This window comes from Monodon monoceros, unplaced genomic scaffold (genome assembly GCF_005190385.1).
Source record: "Monodon monoceros isolate NGI ecotype Baffin Bay Population unplaced genomic scaffold, NGI_Narwhal_1 Super_Scaffold_6, whole genome shotgun sequence".
Taxonomy (NCBI): Eukaryota; Metazoa; Chordata; class Mammalia; order Artiodactyla; family Monodontidae; genus Monodon; species Monodon monoceros.
In genome coordinates this window covers 10,681,447-10,695,228 of record NW_021703783.1, presented here as the reverse complement: position 1 = coordinate 10,695,228, position 13,782 = coordinate 10,681,447, and the positions used below count along the sequence as shown (strand labels likewise).

The window sequence follows — 13,782 nt, the reverse complement described above, 5'->3', positions numbered from 1 at the left end:
TAACTCATTAATGAGTTAAATAACTCATTAATGAGTTAAATAACTCATTAATGAGTTAAATAATAATCATTGACACGTGTTCATTCTATATTTGTATAAAAGTCATATCTTAAGAAATTATGCTCTTTTAAAATTATACTTTGGACGCGCACGCTATCAGGCAAGCTCTGCCTGCGGGAAGCAGCAGTCTCACAGGTGGGCCCAGCCACAACCCGTCTGCTTCCCGCCTTTGCTGGAAAATGGGCCACAGAATATAGGTATTCTCAGACTCCCCAGCGTTCTCCTCAGTCTCAGACAACCCTTTGACCACAGAGAAGGGCACACCCCTAGAGAAGGACATGATGACCAACATGGCCTAAGCTTCTTGGCCCTGTATTTCTCCTGAAGAAGGCTTAGCTCCTGGTAGCACGGAGCTGGGAAACCGTCACCAGAGCGACAGCGCTGCCTTTGACCCTACATGGGGAGGCTGTGCGCTCTGCCCTGTGTGACCCACCCTTCTCAGCTTGCTCTCACCACCCTCCCCCCGCCTACGCACCCAATGCAGGACCAGAACTGGCTGAGTTTCAGTGACCATAACTTCAGCAAAGACTGAAACCAGGACCCCTACCAGATGGAAACTGCTGACCATAAATGCTAAACCATAGACTGGCTGGAGCCAGAGATTTGATGACTGAGATTCCTGAAACTTCACCCTGTTACCTCACCACTAACCAATCAGAAGAATGTCCAGGAGCTGATCACACACCCTGGGACCCTCACCCTAATGTTGCGCTGAAAGCCATTAGGGAATGAGTGTTTTGAACACTAGCTGCCCATTCTCCTTGTCACCCTGCAATAAACGCTGTACTTTCCTTCACCACAACCCAGCATCAGTAGATTGGCATTCTGCTATATTGGCAGAGTCGAGCAGTTGCAAAAAGAGACCATATAGTTCTCAAAGTCTGAAATATTATCTGGCCGGGCAAAACTATTACAAAAAATGATAACTAAGTGAAAAAAATATATTATCTGGCCCTTTACAGAAAAAGTTTGCAGTGTCCTGCTCTAATCCATAACTGCCAACCTGCAGTTGCCCCATCCTCACCACACTCCTGCTCCAGGGCAAAAGTCAGGAAGGAGCAGACTTAGGATGAATTTCCTGCTTGTGCACACTAGTCCTGGTCCTGTTTTAGAAAGCTGTATTATCCTGCCAGCTTCAAAAACTAAGAGAAGAAATTCCCCCAATATCCATCCTGACCAAAGATTCCAAAATGGGAGAGAGGGACATGCTCTGCTTTCCACATTCCACATGGAAGGAGCTGTGGCATCATAGTTCTCCACCCACACCATCCTGTATCTCCTCTCCAGGCTTTTGAGCATTCTATTTCCTCTCCTGGGAAAACGCTTCCTTCCCTCTTTGCTGACCTAACCATTTCAAAAATCAGTTCAGACACAACTGATGCCTTCCTTCATCACTTATAGATCCTCTCCTTAGAGGTTACTGGTTCATTCAAGCTCTCATTACATCCTGGGTTGACCTCTAACCTTACCATATGACATTCAAATTATTAGTAGATATGTGTCCCTAACCTGACCATGAGCTCTTCAAAGACAGGGCAGGTCCCAAGGGCAAGGACCATGTCTCAGTCATTTTTGAATTCACAGCATGCATGGCAGTGCCAAGCACACAGTGGGTACTCAGTATATACCACTTATTGAACTGCATTGAACACCGGTGGATTAGTCAGCTCAGGCTGCCATAACAAAATACCACAGACTGGGTGGCTTAAACAATGGAAATTTATTTTCTGGAGGCTAGAAATCCAAGATTGAGGAGGCAACAAGGTTGGTTTCTACTGAGGCCTCTCTCCTTGGCTTGCAGATGGCTACCTTCTGGCTGTGTCTTCACATGGCCTTTTCCTCTGTGCTCCCATGGAGAGACAGATCTGGTATATCATCTACTTTCTTTTTCCCCACATCTCTTAGCATATACTAAATTCTCACAAATATTTAGTTCTATCTCTGGACTCCCTAGACTGATCCATAAATTTGTCTGTCCATTTAATGTACCACACTGTTTGAATTATTGTAGCTTTATATTAACTTTTAATATCTAGTAGAGTTAGTCCCACCTCATTGCCTTCTTCTTCAGAAGTTTCCTGGCTGTCCAAGTTTGTTCATATTTCATGTGAACTTTAAAACCAGCTTATCTAATTCCATATCCTCTTCCACCAAAACTCACTGGTGATTTTATTCATCATGTTAAATTTATAGATTAGTTTAAGGGCCTTTACATATATATATATATATTTTTTTTTTTTAGGACCTTTATATTTTATGATGTTAAGTCTTCCTATCCAAGTTCATGGTATGCCTTTATATTTATTAAAGTTTATTTTTGTATCTTCCAGTAATATTTTAAAGTTTTCTTCAATAAATATTTCACATTCTTGCTATGTTGGTAACTAGGTTTTTTCTTTTTCCTTTTTTGTTTCTAATGTAAATGGGAGTTCCCCATTTCCATATCTGTTAACTGCTTGTTGTTTGTATACATGAAGATTTTTGATTCTGTATATTTATTTTGTACCCAGATATTGTATGAAATTCTCTTATTTTTTGTAATACAATTTATTTGGGTGCTCCAGATGTGTAATCATATTGTTTGAATATAATGATAACTTTACCTTCTTTCCTATTTTATATCTGTTAATTTCCTTTTTTTTTTTTTTTTTTTTTTGCCGTACGCGGGCCTCTCACTGTTGCGGCCTCTCCCGTTGCGGAGCACAGGCTCCAGACACGCAGGCTCAGTGGCCATGGCTCACGGGCCTAGCCGCTCTGCGGCATATGGGATCTTCCCGGACCGGGGCACGAACCCGTGTTCCCTGCATCGGCAGGCAGACTCTCAACCACTGCGCCACCAGGGAAGCCCTGTTAATTTCCTTTTGAATGCTTCCTTGGGCTAATACCTCAAGAACAATATTAAATGAGAATGACAATTAAAAAACTAAAATAAAGTAATACTTTGACACTCCCTAATAGCTTCTCTGATTTTCCTATTCTTATTCAAATTACATTCTGCTGTCAGTCTGCTCTTCCTAAAATACCATTTATGATACTTACTCCCCTCCTTGATGAAACACCCTACCAACAGGATAAGTTTCCAAAAGTCATCAGCCTGCTATTCACAATCCCTCACTGTTGAGCTCCAGTTGCCTTTAGCACCTTATCTTCCACACAAACTCTCATTCCAGTCAAACAAAAATATAGTACTTTTTTAAAAACCAATATGTCATATTAAAACAGTGAGATTAAAAAATCTCATCTGAATTGCCTTATCTGTCCTCCTCCCCTCTGTAATTTCTATTTCAGCAAGCCAGCTCATTTTATGTCAGCCATTAATTCCCCATGGAAGGTGAATGCCTGAATTCTTATAGTGTTTAACACAACATAAATAAAGATATACTGTGATGTAGTAAAGATATATCTGGTCTTTGTTCCTGGTTCCTGCCACAGAGCTTCAAAAACTCTTGGAGAGGAGTATCTTTGTCATACCAATGGGTGACTCATCATGGGCCCCTAGATAGCCTCAGGGTGGGGACTGGTCACCAAGAAGCCCGACCATGTGATTAGAGGATAAGATGCTTAAGATTTTGAGCCAGGGCTTCCCTGGTGGCGCAGTGGTTGAGAGTCCGCCTGCCGATGCAGGGGATGCGGGTTCGTGCTCCGGTCCGGGAGGATCCCACGTGCCACTGAGCGACTGCGCCCGTGGGCCATGGCCGCTGGGCCTGCGCGTCCGGAGCCTGTGCTCCGCAACGGGAGAGGCCACAACGGTGAGAGGCCCACGTACAGAAAAAAAAAAAAAAAAGATTTTGAGCCAGCCTGACCTCCAGGGAGGCAGCAGGGGGCTAGAGATTGGGTTTAATCATGTGGCCAATGACTTAATAAATCATGCTTACATATTGAATCCCCAGTAAAAATTCTAGACACCAAAGCCCAGTGGAGTTTGCTGGTTGGTGAACATATTGATGTGCTGGGCAGATGACTTGCCTGGATTCCATGAGAAGGCACAGAAGTTCTGCATTCCCTCCCAGACCTCACCCTATACGTATCTTCATTTTACTGTTCCTGAGTTGTATCCTTTATAATAAAACTAATTGTAAATAGAGTACTTTCTGAGTCGTTCTAGTGAATTATCAAATCTGAGGAGGCTATGGGGACCCCTGAATTTATAGCCAAGGCAGTCAGAAGTGGAAGTTGTGGCTGGCGGCTCTAGTAAAAGCAGTCTGTGGAGGACTGAACTCTTAACCTTTGGAATCTGCACTGACACTGGTGGTGGTTAGTGTCAGAACGGTATTGCAGTATACTCCAGTTGGGATTGGAGTGTATATCTAACACTGTATGTTAATAGTTGACATTTCATGTATGGAAAAAGCATGTTAATCCATTTGTCTGCGTTATCCAGCCGTCTTCTCAGGAATTCTCTCTCATGGCAGTGGACTATGTGATTTTTGCCTTTTGAGTACAGCTGATCTGATCAGAGTGGGTGCATGAACTATATGAGCCAATAAGAGTCTGTCTTATTGACATGTGCATGGAATGTGTCTAGAAACACTGAAATGTTAATCTGGTGGTGGTGGTGCTGGAGCAGGAGGTGTTGGGTCCAAGCACGGGTTGGAGAAGAATTTCCAGACACAAGGCAGAATGTAAGGAAGACAGAGTTTATTGAAGAGAAGGGTCACTGCAAGAACAGCGGGCCAACTTCCCGGTAGCCAGGGAAGGTCGACAATGAGCATGGGTTGCTTGTCTGTTTTTATAGCCAGGGAACCTGCAAGTCATCTGCTGACTGGGCAGAGCATGTATACTTTCAGTGTGCTGAGTGGGAGAAAAGCGGGGCAAATGTCTTTCCTTATAGGGGATGGGAAAGGGACAGGGCATGCTCTGGGACATAGCAATGGTCTCATTGTGACAGAGTGATAGGAGTCCTGTAACTCTTCCGGCAATATTGGCCCTTTGAGTTTGTCTCGTTCTTTGTCCTTGGAGCACACCACAGGAGGTATCTGGCATAGTAAGTACCCAACAGATTTTTGTTGAATGACTACATGAAAGAGGTTTCCGTAACTTTAGGGCTTGAGAGGGCCATTTCCCCATATACATGGAAAACAGAAAAAAGTGAGAAGCAGAGGCAAAAAGATCGTATGGATTGGGAAAGATGGTGAGATAACCACTTTGGACTCCTAAAGATTTTCCTATTCCAGACCTAGTGAGGCCCTTATACATCCTGCTTTGGTTCTCCTTGAAACGGACCTGTGTATTCCCTTTACATTTTCCCATTTGCCCAAGTTAGTTTGAGTAGATTTTGTGTCTAGTGTTTAAGGGTAATTTTCTAATGATAAAATCATGATTCTCATTACAAATATAAAAATAACATGTATTGAAGATTTTACTAACTCTATAGTTAAATGGGGAAACCAGCAAGGTGTTACAACAGATTCAAAGGAGAATCCACAAAACAGACACGTTTGTTGATCAAGAATATTCAAGTGGGGCTTCCCTGGTGGCACAGTGGTTGAGAGTCCGCCTGCCGATGCAGGGGATGCGGGTTCGTGCCCCGGTCCGGGAGGATCCCACGTGCCGCTGAGCGGCTGCGCCCGTGGGCCATGGCCGCTGGGCCTGCGTGTCCGGAGCCTGTGCTCCGCGGTGGGAGAGGCCACAACAGTGAGAGGCCCACGTACTGCAAAAAAAAAAAAAGAATATTGAAGTGAATTTGCAAACGGCTGTAAAACTGGCTTTTGAGAGAGAGGGAGAATTGTCACACCACTGAACAGAACGTATATGTATGACTCTGGAAAGGAATGATCTGCATTGCTACTTGTTTCCTACAAGTTAATTTTAATCTCTAAACAGTTGTAAAATAGTCTAGTCAAAGACAAAAGTGACTATCTCTATATGATCAGATAATCCCAGCATTATAGCATTTCATTGAGAGTATATCCAGTAATCTCTTTTGCTTACTTCACCATCGTGTTTCCTCATACTAGTAAACAAGTGATTCCTGTATAAAAGAGAGTGTTTCTTATATCTCTGTGTGAGAAAGTTATCCTTTTTGTGAAAGATCTGTACCTATGCAGAGACAAGAAGGGAATACCTGCTGCTACAAAGGCTGAATCAACCCTAGTGACCAAAGGACAATAAAACCCCTTATATCCAATCCCCCAAGCTGACGTTAAGCCACTCAAGTACAGGAAACTTGCTTTATGACAAGCTGACCTTCACAAAGTATGTGGTAAGAAGTAGGTTAGAGCAAATCAATAGTTGCTAATTGATGCTTTAAGTTAGCAAATTGAAGTAAGAAATTTGTGACTCTCAATATTTAAAACAACAAAAACAGCAACAGAAACTAAAAACAAGCACTCTCCCTACCCTGCTGTCAGGAATATCAGAAACTGAAGATTCTTGTAATCTACTAAAGGAGTCCAATGAGCTCATTGTCAAACTGTTCTTATATTTTAGGAACATTAAAAACTCTCTATAAAACATGAACAACTATACAATAAATATAATTTACTCTGTATTTTACATATGAAAAAGAAAGAATCCTGTAAAAAAAAAAAAAAAAGAATTTATTATACAAGGTACTAGGGAAAATGGGCTGATTCTCTTTTTCTTTCCCTATCCCTTCCCTCAAGCCCAGGAAACTACTGTTAACTTGAAAGGATAAAGGATAACAGCGATCTGATAGTGGTGGCTGCCAAGCACCCAGCTAAATACAGCTAATAAGAGACCTTGAAAAAAGAGGGAGCTCTTCCCAGGAGTGACCGCTGGGGTCGGGAAAGCATGTCCTCCATAGAGATGAGTTGGTCCAGTGTGAGACCAGTCACTGATCACGGATTTCCCATCTCCAACAGCTGCATGAATGCTTAGGCATGCTCTGGGAGATCAATGTAAGACTAACGAGCTCAGATAATAAATTCAGAATGCTAGGACACCTAGTTGTGAACCCACTGCTCAGCCACAGGGCCCCGTCTCAAAGCCAGCCCGTGTTCTTTCTTCTTGCTCTTAGGCTGTAGCCTTCTTTCTCGCCTTCAGGTGATGCCATCTTTCAGTTTTCTGTCAAACTGTAAAGACAAACCTACACCGGGGATTTTCCTTTTCGGGAGTTTTGTTGTTAATCACTACCAGGAACTAAATTAACATGAAAAACGGAGACAGAAAAAAAGGCAGATACAATGTCTTACAGTAGCCTAGTTTCGATTTAGGAAAACAATTTTAGGATTTTTTTCCTCTACTTTTATTTCTCCAGTGGGGGGAAGGGTGGAGTTTTCCTTCTGCCCCACCCTCTAACTCCACATTTAGATGTAAATGAGACATGAAGATAATATCCTGGTGCTAGAGTGGGTATCTCTTTGATACAAGTGGCAATTTACATTTTTTAGAACCCCTAGAGCTTTTCTTGCCCAGGCAGAACCCTTTTGCAAAAGTGAGTTAGTTACCTCCTTTTGGAAAAAATGGAAAAAAAAAATCTCAGCTGCAGTTGAAATTTGGAGTACCAAATTTTGAAAGGATTAAAAAAAAAATTAAGATTAAGAAGCACTAAAGAGGGCTTCCTTGGTGGCGCAGTGGTTGAGAGTCTGCCTGCCGATGCAGGGGACACGGGTTCGTGCCCCGGTCCGGGAAGATCCCACATGCCGCGGAGCGGCTGGACCCGTGAGCCATGGCCGCTGAGCCTGCACGGGCCGGAGCCTGTGCTCCGCAATGGGAGAGGCCACAACAGTGAGAGGCCCGCGTACCGCAAAAAAAAAAAAAAAAAAGAAGCAGCACTAAAGAATACTAATTCTCGGACTTCCCTGGCGGCCCAGTGGTTAAGACCCCGCGCTTCCAATGCAGGGGGCGCAGGTTCAATCCCTGATCGGGAACTAAGAGGCAATGTGCTGCCAGGTGCAGCCAGAAAAAAAAAAAAAGAACGCTAACTTTGGGAAATTTTGCCCAGTAATATGAGAATTTCATTTAAGTTATATGAGAAATTCCTCACAAACTGAGGTGAAGTTGGGCTCTGAGTACATAATCAGAAGAGCACTTTCCTTTGGGACAAAGGGCACTCAGTTTGGAGTCCAGAAAAGACCTTATTTTTTGTGACTAAAGAAATTACTCTGGTACTACCTGATACTTGAATAACAGGAAAACTGTATTTTGTATGATTTTGTAGCAAAGGAAAACTTAGTAATTCAAGACTGTAAGTTAACTACTAGGAATGCTGTAGGTTGGGTCATGAAGTGGGTGAAGCTTATGTCTGGCCATCTTTCCCTTTCTAATGCTTTCACCTCTTTCAAGTTTCTTTGCTATCCAACATCTTTTATGTTCCATGTCCTTCTCAGTTAGCTAATTTCTATTTGTGTTATTCCTTTTTAAGTTATTAGTAATTTAAAAGTGGATTTTTTTCACTTTAATGTCTTATTTAATCCATTATATACAAAATACTATTTCAACCAGTAAATATTTTTAACAATAAGATATTTTACTTTTTTTTTTTTGGTGTTGTCTTCAAAATCCAGTGTTTTAGAGTCTCAGTATGAACATTAACCTTTCATGAGAAAGACTTGATCTGTATTTAGATTTCATAAAATTTATAGTTGAAAAAATAAATTCATATACTTAAGTTCCTAACATACTTAAAATTGTTTTCTAATAACTGAATCAAATGAAGAGTTCTGCAGTTGGTGTTGGGTAGGAATTTAGAGAGGTGAAGGAAAGACAAATGGTGGAATTCTGGCAACATGGCAGCCTGCAGGAGAGATAGCTCTATCTGAATACATGTTCTAATTCGTGAGTGATCCTCCTTTCTGCCTCTTGTTTCTACTGAGGTATGCTTACTTACTCACTACCACACAACTGCAATTGCTACTGACTCACTATTTAAAGTATTGAAATTTTGTTACATTCTTATTTTCCTTTCTTCTCTTTCAAGCAAAATATGTCAGGATCTATCATCAATTACTTATACCTTAACTGAAGCTTATTTACATTGTCTGCCTCTCCCAGATTTAACTGCATTTACCTTTTACTTTTGATAAACCTTCATCTAAGAGACGTGGACATCTAGCGCATGACCCTGATACAGACTTGACTGAGGAAAATAATCCTGATTCATGCCAAATGAAAGCTACACGCTCTAATCCCACAGTGGGGTTTCAGGAGAGCAGGGCTCAGCAGAGGCAGTTGGATGCTGTAATCTCGAGATGGGTACCAAAGGCACAATGGATCATTTCCAACCAGCTCAGTGCTTATACAGCTGATAGAGCTAGGAATCAGTAGCCAATGATATCTCTCAGAGTATTTCCTTTCCTAGTATGGGCAGATATAGTTTATGATCTTTTGACTTCAAATATTATCCCATTTAGTAACATTCTTTCATTAAGCTCTCAATCTTTGGTCTCTAATAATATTTATTTTTCTTTTATCTCTTTTCAAAGGAATTTCAGGTGTCAAGGGAGAGGGAGAAGAGTATTTGAGGAGTGGAGTAGCGAGCAGGGTAACCCTCCCATGGCCCCTGAAATGTTACTTGTCTCCATCCTGTGATTGTACCCAGTTGAGAATCACTGAATCTTCCATTTTACCATTAACAAAGATTTGGTCAAGTTTAACATGTTGTTCTTTGTGTTATTAAAGCAATATTAATTTTTATTTGCTCTCCAAATAGAAAATTATAATATGGAATATACTTATTCACACTGCACATATTTTCAGAGGTACAATAATGTACTATTGATCTGTGCTTTGCTTTCTTTCTTCAACATTCCTGAAATATGCTAACAATATAAACTTAAAGAGAAGATTGGTTAAACTGATAGAGAAGATTGGTTTTATTCCTTAAACTGGGTGTGTGGTTTGTAATCCAAGATTTTTTCTAGTTGTAGTGAAGTAGCTTCACACTGCAGATATCAGCTGAATTTTTTTGTGCTGGTGATGACAATAGAAGAATATTAAGAAGTGGAAAGTTGGGGCACAAAAACAGAAATATAAATCAATGGAACAGGATAGAAAGCCCAGAGAGAAACCCACGCACCTATGGTCAACTAATCTATGACAAAGGAGGCAAGGATATACAACAGAGAAAAGATAGCCTCTTCAATACGTGGTGCTGGGAAAACTGGACAGCTACATGTAAAAGAATGAAATTAGAACACTCCCTAACACCATACACAAAAATAAACTCAAAGTGGATTCGAGACCTAAATGTAAGACCGGACACTATAAAACTCTTAGAGGAAAACATAGAAAGAACACTCTATGACATAAATCACAGCAAGATCTTTTTTGACCCATATCCTAGAGTAATGGAAATAAAAACAAAAATAAACAAATGGGACCTAATGAAACTTCAAAGCTTTTGCACAACAAAGGGAACTATAAACAAGACCAAAAGACACCCCTCAGAATGGGAGAAAGTATTTGCAAACAAATCAATGGACAAAGGATTAATCTCCAAAATATATAAACAACTCATGCAGCTCAATATTAAAAAAACAAACAACCCAATCCAAAAATGGGCAGAAGACTTAAGTATACATTTTTCCAAAGAAGACATACAGATGGCCAAGAGGCACATGAAAAGATGTTCAACATCACTAATTATTAAAGAAATGCAAATCAAAACTACAATGAGGGGCTTCCCTGGTGGCACAGTGGTTGAGAGTCCGCCTGCCGATGCAGGGGACACGGGTTCGTGCCCCGGTCCGGGAAGATCCCACATGCTGCGGAGCGGCTGGGCCCATGAGCCGTGGCCGCTGAGCCTGCACATCGGAGCTTGTGCTCCGCAACGGGAGAGGCCACAACAGTGAGAGGCCTGCGTACCACAAAAATAAAACTACAATGTACCACAATGTTTATTGCAGCTCTATTTACAATAGCCAGGACATGGAAGCAACCTAAGTGTCCATCAACAGATGAATGGATAAAGAAGATGTGGCATATATATATAATGGAATATTACCCAGCCATAAAAAGAAATGAAATTGAATTATTTGTAGTGAGGTGGATGGACCTAGAGTCTGTCATACAGCGTGAAGTAAGTCAGAAAGAGAAAAGCAAATACCGTATGCTAGCACATATATATGAATCTAAAAAAAAAATGGCTCTGAAGAACCTAGGGGCAGGACAGCAATAAAGACGCAGACATAGAGAATGGACTTGAGAACACGGGGAGGGGAAGGGTAAGCTGGGACGAAGTGAGAGAGTGGCACTGACATATATACACTACCAAATGTAAAATAGATAGCTAGTGGGAAGCAGCCGCATAGCACAGGGAGATCAGCTCAGTGATGTGTGACCACCTAGAAGGGTGGGATAGGGAGGGTGGGAGGGAGACACAAGAGGGAGGAGATATGGGGATATATGTATATGTATAGCTGATTCACTTTGTTATAAAGCAGAAACTAACACGCCATTGTAAAGCAATTATACTCCAATAAAGATGTTTAAAAAAAACTACAATGAGGTATCACCTCAAACCGGTTAGAATGGGCATCATCAGAAAATCTAGCTTTTTAATTTTTTCCGTAAAGCTTTCTTTTTTTTTTTTTTTCCTGTAAAAACACCAAATGGCGAATGACACCGGTGCTGTGAGAGGGCCTGGAGGGCCCGGAGGCCCCAGTGGCCCTGGAATGAGAGGCCGCGGAGGCTTCAGCAGCGGCATCCAGGGCGGGGGCCGGGGTCGCGGAGCTCGCGGAGGCAAGGCCGAGGACAAGGAGTGTCTCCACGTCACCAAGCTGGGCCGCCTGGTCAAGGACATGAAGATCAATCCCTGGAGGAGATCTATCTCTTTTCTCTGCCCATCAAGGAATCTGAGATCACTGACATTTTCTTGGGGTCATCCCTCGTGGAGGAGGTTTTGAAGATCATGCCTGTGCAAAAGCAGACCCATGCTGGCCAGCGGACCAGGTTCAAGGCATTTGTTGCCATCTGGGATTACAACGGACGTGTTGGTTTGGGTGTGACGTGCTCTAAGGAGGTAGCCACTGCCATCTGTGCGACCGTCATTCTGGCTGAGCTCTCCATGGTCCCGGTGCGACGAGGCTACTGGGGGAACAAGATGGGCAAGCCCCATACTGTCCCTTGCAAGGTGACTGGCCGCTGAGGCTCTGTGCTGGTGCGCCTCATCCCTGCCCCCAGGGGCACTGGCATCGTCTCAGCCCCTGTGCCCCAGAATCTACCGATGATGGCTGGAATTGACGACTGCGACACCTCTGCCAGGGGCTGCACTGCCACGCTGGGCAATTTCGCCAAGGCCACTTCTAATGCCATTTCCAAGACCTACAGTTATCTCACTCCTGATCTCTGGAAAGAGATGGTGTTCACCAAGTCTCCATATCAGGAATTCACCGACCATCCTGTAAAGACCCACACCAGAGTTTCCATGCAGAGGACCCAGGCTCCAGCTGTAGCCACCACATAGTTTTCTATGAGAAAAATAAAGTGAATGAAACTACTTAAAAAAAAAAAAAAGAAAATCTACAAACAACAAATGCTGGAGAGAGTGTGGAGAAAAGGGAACCCTCTTGCACTGTTGGTGGGAATGTAAATTGATACAGCCATTGTGCAGAACAGTATGGAGGTTCCTTAAAAAACTAAAAATAAAACTACCATATGACCCAGCAATCCCACTACTGAGCATATACCCAGAGAAAACCATAATTCAAAAAGAGTCATGTACCACAATGTTCATTGCAGCTCTACTTACAATAGCCAGGACATGGTAGCAACCTAAACGCCCATTGACAGACGAATGGATAAAGAAGATGTGGTACATATATACAATGGAATGTTACTCAGCCCTAAAAAGAACAAAATTGGGTCATTTGTAGAGACGTGGATGGACCTAGAGACTGTCATGCAGAGTGAAGTAAGTCAAAGAGAAAAACAAATATTGTATATTAACACATGTATGTGGAATCTAGAAAAATGGTACAGATGAAGTGGTTTGCAAGGCAGAAATAGAGACACAGATGTAGAGAACAAATGTATGGACACCAAGGGGGGAAAGTGGAGGGGGTGGTGGTGGGATGAATCGGGAGATTGGGATTGACATGTATACACTGATGTGGATAAAATAGATAACTAATAAGAACCTGCTGTATAAAATAATAAAATTAAATTTAAAAAAAGTGGAAGGTTGGGTTTCACTTCTGTAGAGTGAACATTAAATGTTATTCATGGACGGTGGGGAGACTCTGCCTGTGTGTGGCAGGAGGTACATGGGAGCTCTCGTACTTACTGCTCAATTTTTCTGTAAACCTAAAACTTCTCTTAAAAAAAAAAAGTCTGTTAAAAAAATATATCCAAGTAGGAGTAAAACAAGGTACCCATGTAGGGTCTTCCTTGGACCGCATTTTGACACAAATAATAGTTAACATTTACTGAGTTTTTAACTATATGATAGATGCTGTGCTGTGTGATTCACAGGCCATAGCCAAGACTGCAACTGGTCACCACATATGTTCTTCTCAATTTTTAGCTGGGCATTTGGTTCCCTTGAATAAAGCCTTTATTTTCTTCTAGCTTCCCTTGCAGGTAGGTGTGCCAAGTAACTAAATGCCTACCCATAGGGCACAACTAGAATTGGTGAGTACTTTTTTCTCTGGACAGTGTACTCAAAGGAAGAGAGCATACCTTTTTGCCTCTTCCTCTTAATAGCTTTGCAATTCTGCCGTACTCCCACACCTAGCTGAAAGGAATGCTTTCATAGTGTTGCACAGAACTAAATTTTAACCAATAGTTATAAGCAAAAGTGAAATTGAGCAGGACCCTGTG

General features: G+C 42.0%; 1 pseudogene; it reads left to right on the top strand.

The window, feature by feature from the left end:
* The first annotated feature begins 11,559 nt into the window (after nt 1-11,559).
* LOC114885767 lies at nt 11,560-12,542 on the top strand (annotated as a pseudogene).
* The last annotated feature ends 1,240 nt before the right edge of the window (nt 12,543-13,782 follow it).